The sequence below is a fragment of the Eutrigla gurnardus genome, assembly GCF_963514095.1.
Source record: "Eutrigla gurnardus genome assembly, chromosome: 18".
Classification (NCBI taxonomy): domain Eukaryota; kingdom Metazoa; phylum Chordata; class Actinopteri; order Perciformes; family Triglidae; genus Eutrigla; species Eutrigla gurnardus.
The window spans coordinates 20,108,291-20,123,186 of NC_139929.1; positions in this window are offsets into that span (position 1 = coordinate 20,108,291).

Here is a 14,896-nt window from a genome sequence, read left to right on the forward strand (position 1 = left end):
CTCAGATAATTGTGGTGCTTTGACATTCCTCCTGATCAGATTCAAGAATGCACTACAGAAATGCATAGCTGGTGTTGTATTTAATATTTCCTTGTGTACCACATGGGCTACAACTGCATTTTGTTGTGCAACCCTTTGTTGCATAATGAAAATAATTCATCCTTGAATCCAGATCGAAAATGTCAAAATATAGATAAAATAGATTATAGAGTGCAGGGAGTGGGGATACGTTTCCCTGCATAATAGTGTGCACTGTCAAAAACATTTTAAAATTCATCAATACATTTTAGGCAAACAAACGAAATACTAAGAATACTATTCCTACGTAAAAGTTTTGGATACTAAGTATTTCACATAGAATTTGCATCTAGCTCTCTTTTTCCCATTTGGAATCTTTAACTGACCAGGCTTTAGATTTGGGATTGGCAGCCCGAGGAAAATTCACATTTATCCGTTCAGTCCACACGCCCACACAGAAAGTTCCCCCGTCGAACATGTTGCACTTAAGGGCAGAAGCGTGTCTTGCAGGCATAGAGGAAGCTCTGTGGAGGAGAGTGCGTTCAGTTGCTCTCTCACACAATGGAAAACCTTTTGGCTGCGGTGGCCGTCTGCTCCAAATGCCATGAAAACGGTTGCTTGTCAGATCAAGTTGTTTTCCCCTGATGAGTTTTGTATTTTAGGTAGCAGACTATGGCCAATACTCTGGAATCACAAGTCATTTGTCAATACTTATCCAGACTTGACTAAAGTCAAATTCCATACTTTCCACACTGCATAGGGACCCTGAAATATATAAATATAATCATGAAAAAGCATTAAAAAAAAAAGAGAAAATCTGACCTTATTAAAACCCAATACATAGGGAAGCATATGGTCTGTGCATGAACAGATCTGTTACACATGGGGATCAAATTTGAGGGCGTCTGTCTGTACATCAATCCCAGGTGGTGCACTAATGTCACGGTTCGTGAGCGAATCTGTTTACCGGACATCGAGCTGCTGTCGGTATCAGTGAGGCCCTTCTATCTACCGAGGGAATTCCCTCAAATATTCCTGACGGTAGTGTACATCCATCCCAGCGCAAACGCGAATGCTGCTGCTGACGTCATTCATTCGGTGTCACAGCGACTTCAATCTCTGTCACCTGATGCACCAAGTTTCTTCCTTGGAGATTTTAATCATGTCAACTGCAAAAAGACTTTGAATGGCTTCAAGCAGTACGTCACCTGTCCTACTCGTGGCAACAATACGTTGGACTTGTGCTACGGCTCTATTAAAGGGGCCTACACCTCTGTTGCTGGCCCACCTCTCGGTTCCTCAGACCACAACGTAGTGCACCTGCTTCCCACGTACAAGTCTGTGCTGCGCAGGGACAGAGTGCAGACACATGATGTACAGGTGTGGAATGAGGAGAGCACTTTGGCACTACAGGGGTGTTTTGACTGCACCATTTGGTCTGTGTTTGAGGAATCATCCAACAGTATTGATGAACTGGCAGATGTAGTGTGCAGCTACATATCCTTTTGCACTGACAGTGTGATCCCACATAAAAAGGTTTTTTCCTATCCGAACAGCAAACCATGGATAACGAAGGAACTCAAAAGCCTACTCAGAGAAAAAAGACTGTCTTCAAGAGTGGTGACAAGGCTGCATATGCACAAATTAGAAAAGTTGTTAGAGCTGAGATCATAAAGGCGAAAAGTGCCTATAAAGAAAAAATTGAATCCAAACTGTATGACTCTGATCTCAAGTCTGTGTGGAATGGCATGAAACTGATGACAGGCCTACAGAAATGTAATAATAATTCTGTGTCTTTGAATGGTTTTACTTCCAACATGCAGCTTGCAGACGAGCTAAATAAATTTTATTTGAGATTTAATGTAGATGTTTTTAATGATAAAATAAGTAACATGAGAGAGCTTGTCAGAGACACTTCTGCCCCTGACATTGACCTGTCCTATGTCACCAACCTTCTTAAACAGACTAAAGTAAATAAGAGCCCGGGGCCAGACAATATTAGTGGCAGAGTGCTCAAGTCCTGTGCCTCGCAACTTAGTGGAATTTTAAAAGTCATTTTCACTCAGTCTCTCCAGTTGCAGACCGTTCCTAAGGTGTGGAAACATGCAACTATTGTCCCCGTGGCTAAAATAAAAAGCCCCCAAAGTCTTAAATGACTTCCGACCAATAGCCCTCACCTCTTTGGTGATGAAGGTCTTTGAAAAGCAAGTTAAGAAGGAAGTATTGAAGCAGGTCAATGGCCTCCTAGATCCTCTGCAGTCTATCAGGCAGGTAGGGGCGTGGAAGATGCAACTCTGTTTTTAATAAATGTCTTAGTTAAACATCTGGAGGCCCCTAAGACACATGCAAGGCTTTTGTTTGTCGACTTCTCGTCGGCATTCAATACCATCCAGCCCTATCTTCTTGCAGAGAAACTTACTTTGCATTTTAATCTGAACCCAAATCTTGTTGGCTGGTTACTGGACTTTTTGTTAGATCGATCACAATGTGTGAAAGTCAATGGTGTGTTATCATCTAAGTTATTGTCTTCAACGGGTTCCCAACAGGGCTGTGTCCTGTCCTCACTGCTTTTTATTCTGTACACAAACTCCTGTAGGAGTACATATGAGAACAGGCATATTCTGAAGTTCGCTGATGACTCTGTCATAATAAGTCTTTTAAAGGACAGTGAAACTGAGCATGGTACTGTGGTAGATGATTTTATAACATGGTGCAATGATTTCTTCTTGTCAATCAATGTGCTAAAAACAAAAGACATGCTTATTGATTTCCGAAAATCCCAAACTATCACTCCTCGGACAATCATTCAGGACAAGGAGGTTGAGATTGTATCAGAATATAAATATTTAGGGACTCTCATCGACAATAAGCTGAGTTTTGAAGCAAATACAGATGTAGTATGTAAAAAGGTTCAGCAGCGCCTGTTCTTTTTAAGAAAATTGAATTCATTCAAAGTCTGTAATATCTTAATGACCTTATTCTATCAATGTTTTATCGAGTCTGTTCTTACTTATTGCTGTGTGGCCTGGTTTGGATTCCTCACCCTGTCCAACAAAAACAGGCTAGCAAGGCTTACCAAAGTGGCAAGCAAGGTGATCGGGGTGCAGCAAGCCCAGCTTCAGGACATATATCTCAAGCGAATATGGACCAAAGCTAAACGTATTATTGACTGTCCTGACCACCCACTTTATAAGGAGTTTGACCTCCTTCCATCTGGACGCCGTTTTAGGATGCCTAAGACCAGAACGTGGCGTGCCAGGGTCTCCTTTATCCCTGCTGCCATAGACAGGCTTAATCTCTTGGGCTAGGCTTGGTTATTCTCCCAGGCCTCTGCACTTAAATGCACTTGGGTATTAAGTGTTGTTTATCTTATTTTATTTTTATTTCAAATTCTTGCAGCACTATGCACTTTAATGCATTGTGTAGACTGCTTGCATTCTTACTTGCGCAGAGCATTATGCATTATGTATTATGTATTGTTATTATTATTACTATTATTATCAACAGTAATTTATTAGTAGTATGTTTCTATTACTCGTACTGTTTTAATGTATTACTGCACTATGGTGTGCCTGGTGACATGTTGATGTCTTGGATGCTGTTTTTTTGTCTTGTGTCTGTAATGCTTGCTGCAAATCCAATTTCCCTCGGGATATGAATAAAACTGAACTGAACTGAACTGAAGTGATAATCCTTCTCTCTGATACAAACTGGGCTTGCACTTTTTTGTTGGAGGTGGCGAGTGCCATACATTACAATAAAGCTTTGTTATTCAAAATAACGAGTGTTTTATTTGTTATATGGTCTGTGCATGAACAGATCTGTTACACATGGGGATCAAATTTGAGTAGTAAATTTGTAACAGATTAAAAAATGGAGGCAATGAGGAACACAAGGTTGTCTGTGGATAATGTTTGATGTAATTTAGATTTAAATGAACAAAAGTGAAACATATTCGACACAGCGACCCAATTGCAAAATCTTAACCCTCCTGTTATGTTACAGTCAAATTGACCCGTTTTAAAGTTTGAGGATCTAGGAAAAATAGTTAAAAGTATTTTTTCAGTATGAAACTTCTTCTGCTTGCCTTAATTAGTGTAATCAACAACCACCCCCTGTATGTTTATATCACATAGATACTGTTCGGGTCAATTTGACCCAGCAGTCAAACTGGAGGTAAAAGGGTGTCAGAAATGTCAGAGTATTTCTTTCTTTGCAACTTTGACACATATTTCACCCCATCACACACACACACACACACACACACACACACACACACACACACACACACACACACACACACACACACACACAGGTGTGCTCCTCCCTGCTGAGCTGCTGGTAATCAAGAACAGGGCCCCTCAATCTTCCATGTTTGCCTTCACAGACACCACCGCCCTGGTGTCTTACTGCCCCAAAAAGGGAAAAAATGTTGTGCTCATGAACACTCTGCATAAAAATGCTGAAATCAGCACAAGAGAAGACCAGAAACCAAGCATGATCCTTGATTACAATGCCACCAAAGGGGGGGTAGACAACTTGGACAAAGTAACAGGGTCCTACAGTACCAAACGAATGACTGCGCGCTGGCCATTGGTCATCTTTTATTACATGATAGATGTATCGGCCTACAATGCATTTGTCATCTGGACTGAGATCTTTCCTGACTGGAATGTGTCAGGAAGCTGTACAAGAGGTGCATTTTTCTTGAGGAGCTGGGGGAGGCGTTTGTGATACCGCACATCCAATGGAAGCAGCACCTGCCAAGGACCCCAGCCGCTGCAGCCACGGTGAGGGAGATCCAGGAGAGGACTGCACCAAGTACTATACTATACCAGTGCGTGAGGTGAGTCGGTGTGTGTGTGTGTGTGTGTGGGGGGGGGAGATGTGTGTGTGTGTGTGTGTGCATGTGTGTGTATAAGTGTATGAGAGTGTGTTGTGTGTGTCTTGGTATCAGCAAAAAGACCCCATAGTAAAGTAATCATGGTCCTCTTGTTTCTAGGTTGTTGCTGAGGGAAAGAGGAAGAGGTGCCACGTCTGCAGGCCATCTGACGATGTCAAGACAAGCATGACCTGGGGGAAATGTGCAAAATTAATTTGCACAAAGCACAGTGTGATGACATGTCACTCGTGTGTTGTGTAGATGTACAGACACACACACACACATGTTCATATTTGTTGTATTGTTGTATTGCGATTTTGTTCATTTCTGGTTCACAGTGTATGTATGTAAAACAAAATGTCAATGTTATATTTCAAAGTTATGTAAAACTATTGTGTTTTATATGTTGGTCTTTCAAAAGTAATAAAGTAGTGAAACATTAAAAAAAGGTTTGAACATGTATTTCTTTTTATGAAAAACGAGTGAATTATCCTAATTGAACCATTTCCTGTTAGAGGTAAGGAACACCATTGCACTAAATATTGATAGAATAATTAGTAATGGAGTTAGTAATGAAGTATTCACACTGCTTGTTAGGATTTTTTTGGTTTCAGACATCCTTTGGATAATTAAACATGCACCGGGTCAAATTGACCCGGGAACACCATTACTGTTCCTGACAAATGAACATAACAGGAGGGTTTTTAAAATGTCAAACTTATTATCATGATTTATTTCAACTTTATGCCAATTAGATGTTTGATTGGATGGGAAAGCTATTTTGAATGTAGCCGTGATGTGAAAGCGAACCGTTTTTACCCCACAGGAATACAACAGGAGAGATGGAGAAATGTTCTCATTAACTGAGCAGCATAGTAAAGTTGCATAACTTAAAATAAGTCAATGTTAACTTCACACGGGACACAAACACCAGTCTCCTGGGTTAAAGTCCTGTGTTTTTGACCCAAGCATTCACCCTGATGCTCTGACTTCCTCCTTTCCTTGATGTGGGGCCATTTACCAAGCTGCCATGTTTGACGAGTTGGGAATGAGAACAGGATTTAATAATGACTAGCAGTTAGAATTCTGGCTTTTAGCGTTACTTGTCAAAGCCTGTACTGCATGATTAAAATAAAAGAGTTGGTCAGTCTGAGTCTGGTTTCATTATGGATGCATAAAAACCAGGAGACAAGCACAGACACACACACAGACACACACACACACGGAAACGGGCACTCAGAAAAAAAGTGTGTTCGATAGCAGATGTTGAGAGTGCAGCTCGGCTAAGAGGCTTTTCATTGATCTGACTGCAACATCTTGAAAGAAAGCAAAAATATGTTGATGTTGGCTTCAGAGGGGGAGAGCACAAAAGACAGAAGAAGCAGAGACGCTAAAAGTAGCATCATCCTTAAGCTGCAGAGGAGAATAGACAGTCAGATGTTGTTGTCTGTTCGCAAAATGACTACTACAATAAATTCACCCACTGGTCACCTGTCCAGTGTATTTGTAACAGTAGCATGTAAGATGTTATCAAGGACTCCACTAAGCAGCTGGAAGTCAGACCAATATATACAATACAATCATATTTGAAATGCTTCTGCCGTTTGCATTTTTTTTTACAATATCCACATGGTTTGTAGACAATTTGACAAAAATAAGATCAAACTAAAACTGAAGGTTCAAGACTGGATCTGTAAATAGGGTGACCATAATTTCACTGCATGTTCATGCACACCATAGGCGTTTTTATCAGGATTATTTCAGCGCTAAGCACTCTACATCGCCGTAGACAGCTCCTCACAATGTAGAGTCACACTATTAAAAACCAAACACAAGGACTACATAGGTGTAATATAATGTCTGATTGTCAGAGAGACTAAACTAACAAGATGCACTGCCAGCTAAATGGCTGACTATGACACATTTTCTGCCAGAACCCAGATTCTACTTTCTCAAAATCTTTCATTCATAACGCGGGCAAAGTAAGCCACTTCTTATGAGAAACTTCCGATTTCCTCTTCGACGTGACCGTGGACTAAATCTGTCTGCAAGCGTCATCGGAACAGCACTGACACAATGATTGGCACACTACAGACAATGAGTTTAGATGTGTGGTGGGTTGTTGCGTTTATTCTTGGGTTGTGCATGATGAGTGGGAAAGAACATGGTGATCATTTATGGAAGTGCTGGAAACTAGTTTACCATTATTATGTCTGGCCACTGTTAACGTCCCCAGATAATTTGGGCCGAACACCAGTAAGAAAGGAGATACCAGACCAGACTGTTCCTCCTCTGTAGTGTGAGTCTGGCTAAAGCTTAGCAAAAGAGATACATCATGTTAGTCAGTGAGCAAGGATAGCATCCCTCCCTCCCTCCCTCCCTGCCTTTGGTCTTTATGCTAAGCTACACAGATGCATCCTGCCTCCAAGTCCACATTTACCCTACACTGTTTAGACTCAGGGCTGCACGGTGGTGTAGTGGGTAGCACTCTCGCCTCACAGCAAGAGGGTCCCGGGTTCGATTCCCGGGTCGGCCCGGGCTCCTTCTGTGTGGAGTTTGCATGTTCTCCCCGTGTAAGCGTGGGTTCTCTCCGTATTCTCCGGCTTCCTCCCACAGTCCAAAAGACATGCAGGATGGGGATAGGTTAATTGATGACTCTAAATTGCCCGTAGGTGTGAATGTGAGCGTGAATGGTTGTTTGTCTCTACATGTCGGCCCTGTGATAGACTGGCGTCCTGTCCAGGGTGTACCCTGCCTTCGCCCAATGACAGCTGGGATTGGCTCCAGCCCCCCCGTGACCCTGAATACAGGTTAAGCGGTAGAAAATGGATGGATGGATGGATGTTTAGACTCAATTTCTTTGGTAAAACTATTTCATGTGAAACTAGCCAGTTCAGGAGGCGGTAGTAACAGCAGTGCAATGTGAACATGTGGTGCAGGAAAATGGAAAATCTGCATGCAAATGTTCCATGCGAAAACTATGCACACCAGTCCTGTGTTAATGACATGCTTTACAGTGTCTAATGTGCCAAAGTTATCAATACATTTAATCAGAAGCTAAATATCGTGCTATTGCTAACGTGAGCTGTTGTGGGCAACCCCATCACGTGACCAACATAGAACTTTAGCATATCAGCTACATCACCACGGTATCCCAGCTGCTCGGCAATCTCAAGCCATGTGTGGCCCTTTATTTGTTGGTTGGTTGTACGTAATGTAGTGTTGAGAAGGGGACTACTTTGCTCCAAAACACCTGCAGTCCAACACATGTCTCATTGAACTGAAAACAAAGCCATGTGTCTAAGAAATGACCATTGTTCCAAAGGCCCATTGCACTGAAAATACACAATCCCCATACACCAAACAGAAGCACATGGCTAAATGCTATGCAGAAAGACGATATGTGATGTATTTATAACATTGGTTGGAACAAAGGACCGCGTTTCTCCCACACGGATATTCCGCGGGGATGTGCAAGCAAAATCATTTTTTAAATAAGATTCTGTGAGTCAAACGGCTTTTAATGTATGAACATGCTGGCAGAAGTGAGAATAGCATGTTTTTCCACCTGCCCATACAGCTGCAGTGAGAATGGGACATACGTATCTACGTCTCAGCTAAAGTGGACACTCCTCAGTCATCTACCCCACAAGCTTCTAAATGACGCCTGTGAGGAGAGGCTAATCTGTAAAGTAATTTTAGTCTCCATCCAGTAGCTAGGTCTCTCACCCAATCAAATGCCCACTGAGCATCACCAGATCATAGTGAGCACACACTAGTGTGCCTCACTGTGATTACAATGATCATTCACTTATATAACGTGCACGGTTTTAAACACATACAGCACATTTCCAATTTAAATCCCAGTCATTTCGATTTTGCCCTAAATATTAAACTGGCATCTACTGCAAAATTATGACACTAATATTATGCAATGTTGTGATTCATATGGAAAGCACACTGAGCTAATGACTGGAATTATTTGAAGCATTATGCAAAGTAAAGCTGGACAAGGCCCGTCGACGGAGAGGAAATCAAGGTGATTTTATGCCAGCGCGAGTACATTTTTGATGAAGCAAAGGATATATTTTTGCTTATACTGGGGATGTGGAGACACACTTCAGCTAGCATTAAGGCCACGGCCAATCTTTTACATAATAATGGGCCCGGCATTTGAGTTTTATTAATAGCACGTGGGCTTTAAACATGTGCAGATTGCAGCCAGGGAACGAGTCATTTCCCGTCTCGCTGAGTGTATTTGCTGTCGTATAGTTTCTAACACGATTAGCCTGCATGTTGTTTCCAATAGCAACATGCATACACAGAGCACTTAGGTCTCTTTCATCGTAAAAGACATTGAGAAGTCAAAGTCATCTCCATTCACCCGGGCACAACAACGTATAACGTAAACTATTTGAATCACAATCCTGCCTCAGAAACGAGGTCTGTTCTCCGAGTCGCCCGTGTGGGCGTTCGCCTTTTTTCCTCTCACATCTCCCTTTTGGATTGAGGATAGAACGTTATTTATCCAGGGTTGTCCATCTCTCTCTCTGACAGGGTTAATGAGATGGCAGCACAGAGGCTATCTGCCGCTCTACTGTTCCTTATTTATGCTAAATCTTAATGTACTCAGTGTGCCTGGGCATTATTTAACACCCTGCCCTTAGGCTTCTGCTGCGTCTTTATTCAATTCACCGAGGTGGCAGGAGGTCAGGGACTGTTCGGAGCTTCTGAGTCATACAGAGAGAAGCCTCCATCACCACCACCACCTCCTCCTCCTCCTCCTGTGCTTTCTCGTCTTCTGTCCAACTCCCTCGCACGTCTCTCTCTCTCTCTCTCCATTCTCAGCTTCTCTTCATTCAGATAGCAGCTGATAAGGTATGATTAATGAGGGCAGGCTCCTCGCCAAGAATGAGAACATCTGTCTCTGATTTATTCTTTTGTGTTCTTTCATCCAGCTAGCTTGGGTTGTGTGTGTATTAGTGTAGTTGTGTGTGTGTGTTTGTGTCTGTGTGTGTGTTTGTGTGTGTGTGTTAGACAGAGAGAGAGAGAGATACCACCTGTACACGTTCCCCGTAGACGTCGCTGGGGATTTCTCGCAAAGCTGAGTTCAATGAGATGCAACATGTGAAAAATGGCGCCTAAAGAGGAGTTGTCAGAGGAAGCAGTGTTGTTGGAACAAGACTAAGGCGGGCGAAGCGGCACACAGTGCAGCGCATCAGCATAAAGTCAATGGTGCAGTATTTTACTACTATTTCAAGGGCACTTTATTCCGACTATAAAATGCGCCAACATAGGGTGGTTCACAATACATGAGCACTCTATTTGCTACACACAGCGACGCTTTCCTCCTCAGGTGAACAGGGTAGTGGTGAAACGGAGGATTGGGAGACGGCCCCCAGCCAAGGGCCACATACCGGCCCCGTCCCTCCATTCAAATATATGCTACTGGATCCCACTGCCAAGGCATCAAATCATGCAGTGTGGTCCTCCTTGCCATAAACATTAATATTTTGTCATGTCGGTCATCAGTAACGTGAATCTTGTCTATTATTATCATTTGTGAGTTGGGAGATGGAATGTGTTGGTAATTTACAAATTTAAATATTTAAGGAATTTTGTGTGTGACCAGTGTTGTTCTCATGTCAATCTAAACATTTTTTTTATCAATGTGATGAGTATGTTGTGTCTAGCAGATGTCTGCATGGCCTCATGAACCATGAGTGTCATGGGGCCATGAATGTCTATTAAGCCTTAACTTAATCCTTTAAAAAGATATGCTTGTTTCAGATACAAAACAAAGTTTTCTCCCAGATAAAACCAAAACCAAACAAGGTGTTGTGATTACATACAGTTTATTAGTGTAGCAGGTGGGACATAGTTAATTAGGGGATGATCAGGGAGGAGGGAGGAAAAGAAATGTCAGGAGGTGCTTGGGGAAGGAAAGGCCAAGCTTTCAATGTGGTGGGCCTTTGTCTTTCACCTTTTGTTTGAGGCCCACTGAGATCTAGGGGAGCTGATTTAACACTCACATAGACAGTGGTCCCCTTTGGCTCCCTGGGTTGTGTGAACTTAAATATCTGTCAAGCGCCAATTATTCTCCCCTGGGTTTTGGGTGATTTAAATATTTAAAAGTGAAATTAATGGTGGTCCCAAAGCCCACAGTGGAGTGGTATGCTGGTAGTTTGTAAGTTAGGTGACTAGTGGATTTGGTTGTAGTGGTTTTTCCTTTGGGCATCCATATTTGTTGCCACCCTGTGCTGCCCCTTCTTTCTGTCTTAATCATTTCAGACTCTCTTTTAGTAAGACCAGTAAATTATAATTGATATTTTTTTTATTTATCTTGACTACTGTATTTATGCAGAATTAAATGTAGTTCTATCCATTGTGAGGTTTGCCACCCTCCCCTTTTGTCAACCAAAATTCTCAAACATTGTACGTGGAGATTTAAGTGATAACCAAATTTAGTAAGACTCAGACTCAGTAAGACAATCCAGTTGTTGAGATATTAGACTGAACAGACCAACTGTAGCATCTATAAGGCCATATCGCTAGCGAGAATACCTTCACTGTCATCTTGGCTTAAGCTTCTAAAGGTGTTTTTTTTAAGTTATGGATTATTGGAGATAATAGACAATAGTTTGCTGTATTCCACTGACAACCCTTACCCTTGACTACCTCAAATTCCCTTCAGCTTTCCCTACACCCTTTATTGCTTGGTACATTAAGCCTATTCAGATGGCGATAAGATAAATTATCTTTTGTGTTTGCTGTTTTGTTTGTGTGGCAGTCGGCCTTGGATCATAGAGTCAGCGAGTGCCAACAGGTAATTTGCGAGCATGCTTTTGACAGATGTTGCATTCAGGCACCTTTTGCTATTTCCTCCCAACAATGCAGAGAATCTCTCCAAGTAGACAACTGTTGTACTTTTTCCTCTGCAGTGCCTTGCTCTGAAATTGGCAAATTCCCTGTGCTTTCACTTAAAATGTCCCCTACTGGAAATGAGAGGCATAAATCACTGTGCGTGTCTGGCACCAACGTGCCCGCTGTGTCACATCAGCTTGAATTTTTTACAACATGGAAGGAAAGCGGCGGGCCCGTTGACACTTTCCAGCCTGGGAGCTACTGTTAGTCAACCACTCATATCCATTTTTAATGAGCTCTCAGCCATGATATAGTGTAATTTCACCTCCAGGACCCAGTGACGCTATTTACTGTTAACGAGAAACAGCACAGCACTGGCCAAATTCTTCCCGATTGGAGCGTTTATGAAATTCACAGGTTTATGACTTGGACAGGGTGTTGTGTATGTGTGTACTGTACGTGTGTTTGTCTAGTGTTATATCATTGTGCTCCTTGTATGAAGTTAGCTTTGGCTTTAGCACACGGAAATCAAATATGTCAGGTAGAAAAGTATAAGGCAAGGGGAGATGCTGAGTCGAAGAATCCTACTGAAACAGCTTGTACATAGCAAGGTGAGGAAAAGCACGTTTTTGCACCAAAACATGGGCACAATGGATTATTTTTAATAGAGATTTTGAGGCTTTTTCAATGCAAAAGTATGAATGTGTTCTTCCAACCAGAGATCAGACAATGTTTTGTGTCCGGTTTATAAACATTATTACATAACATAGCAGGCTGAATGATGACTACTTAAGCTGGATGGCTGTTGGCTGATAAAACTATGACGTATTCATTGTCCATTTATCCACATATTCTGAAAAGTGAGTAATGCTGAAGTGCATTTCCTCTACTGGCCATCCTTGGGCGACTCATCTGGTTGCAAAAATAAGTGTTTGCATCAAAGTCTATGAGAAAATGACCCTACTTCTCTCTTGAATTATTATCTCACTAAACATTGTAAACATGAATTCATGTCTCTATCGCTAATGACATGTCTTCTTCAATACAGCAGGATGTTTAGTTTGTAAATGATGGTCCATTTAGAGACTACCTTGTGACTGACAGGTCGCCAGCATGACGTCACGACTGTGGCCTGGCTACCATCGCTAACAAACTTTACCCCAAATTATGGAAGCTAACTTTGTTACGGTGTGTTGGGCATCAGCGTTTTGATTCTACTCCTGTCGTCACTGAATCACTAATGAGACCAAAAATATCGTGAGGCCTGTGTTCACCCAGAGTTCTATGATACTGCCTTACATTAGTCCAACCCAATCCAATTTCCCTAACTGTTCATAATGATTTTTAGCTCAACTTTCGTTTTTTAATGTCATCTGACACAGGGTACTTCCGGTTCAAATACATTAGTTTTAGTCTCCAGCTGAGCTTGCCTTTATATATATATATATATATATATACATATATATTTAAAAATAAAAAAGCCCTTTCTTTGTATTTAAAGCACATCCTGACCTGTTGCGGCAGAAATTGAGACTATTGTCCAATGTCCCGTGCTTACATGCTACGCACCAGAGCACACACTGTCACTAAATCCACTACCTAAATACATTTATTTTTTGAAAACAGAAGTAAATGATGAGCAGTTCTATTAAGCACTAGGCTAACAGTAACAGTACTAAAAGACTGTCAAGTGAAGGAAAAAGACATGATTTATTTTTCACCATTTGCTGTATGCTTTCACACATCTTATAGCTGTCATTGATGCTAATATCACTATCTGAGGTAAACAAAAATCATATCTCTAAAGAGCTAACAATGCAGGCTTTCATAGCTCCAAGGATTTCCTCACTCTGGTAGCCAGTATGTAAAAAAAAAACGCCTGTCAGAGAAGATGGGATGGACTGCGTGTGGATGGGTTGGGAATGGTATGCTTTCAACCTTTCTGGAGTAAAACTCCACACAAAGCATTCCCATACAAGAACTTGCTGGCATTTACTGTGAAACTATTTCTCTGGGTTTGTGTCAGCTGCTCAATAACCTTGTGCCACATGGATAGTGCAGCCAAAGCAAACACATTTAGAGAGTGGATAGGGGCATTGGATGAGCACTTAAAACATGGAGGAGACAAAACTTAGTTGTCTTGCTTTTTTACTTGCATATACAGCCGAGGTAGACAAGTGAGGGTTGTCTTTGTTTTGTAGATGAAAGCAGAGTGACCTATAAGAGGAGAGGTGGACATGGAGTATGAGTTAATGTGCATGATCAATTATGAGTCTAACTCTAACAGCCAGCAAAGAGAAGCTTACACAATGACAAATAACACAAAATGCAAAATACTTGCCCGCAAGTATTATATGTCTTGCGCTTTTATTGTTAAAGTGGACAAAGTGAGGGTATTTATTACATGGGTATATAGTTGTAATTTATTTAACTAATCCTATCTTTAATTAACATGTGCTTCCTCCCTGCCAAGCGTCTCATAGCTTCATTTTGGTAATGTATAAGGAGATCGTGCTTTGACCATTGGCTCAGAGACATGTCTTCCTGCCTCTCAATTCTTTAAAGTAAAATTAGGCCATTTATTTGATCTGGGAATATTTCAATTACTTCATAGAAAATGAAGATAGTCTGAGCATTAAAATAGGTTAAACAAGGGGGAATGTTCAAGTGATGAATTAGTGGCTATGTAATTAGTAAAGTAAGCTTTTACTTAATGTCTTTATTTGTTTACTTATTCATGGTATGCAACTATGATGTATATTAAATTATATGTATGTATTTGTGTTCATATGTGTATATATATATACGTAAATATATACACATAATAATTTTGTTTTTAATTTACTTACATTGTTCCTCTTTTCCTTTTGTTTTACTTGAGTTTAATTAAAGCGATTATTCATTTATTTCTGTTTTATTGTCACATTATTAATTTATTGCCGTAATTTGAAAAAACAGCAAAAGACAGCATTTCATAAAAATAAATGACGAAGTGGATTTACTGCTGCCTTTGTCTGAACGAAGTAATAAAGTGTGCCATCTTAGTCCACACTACAGAGCCTCTGTGTTGGTTCATGAATAGGTGCAGCTCAACCAGTTCCACAACTTGATTAGTTGATACCATTGTTCAGG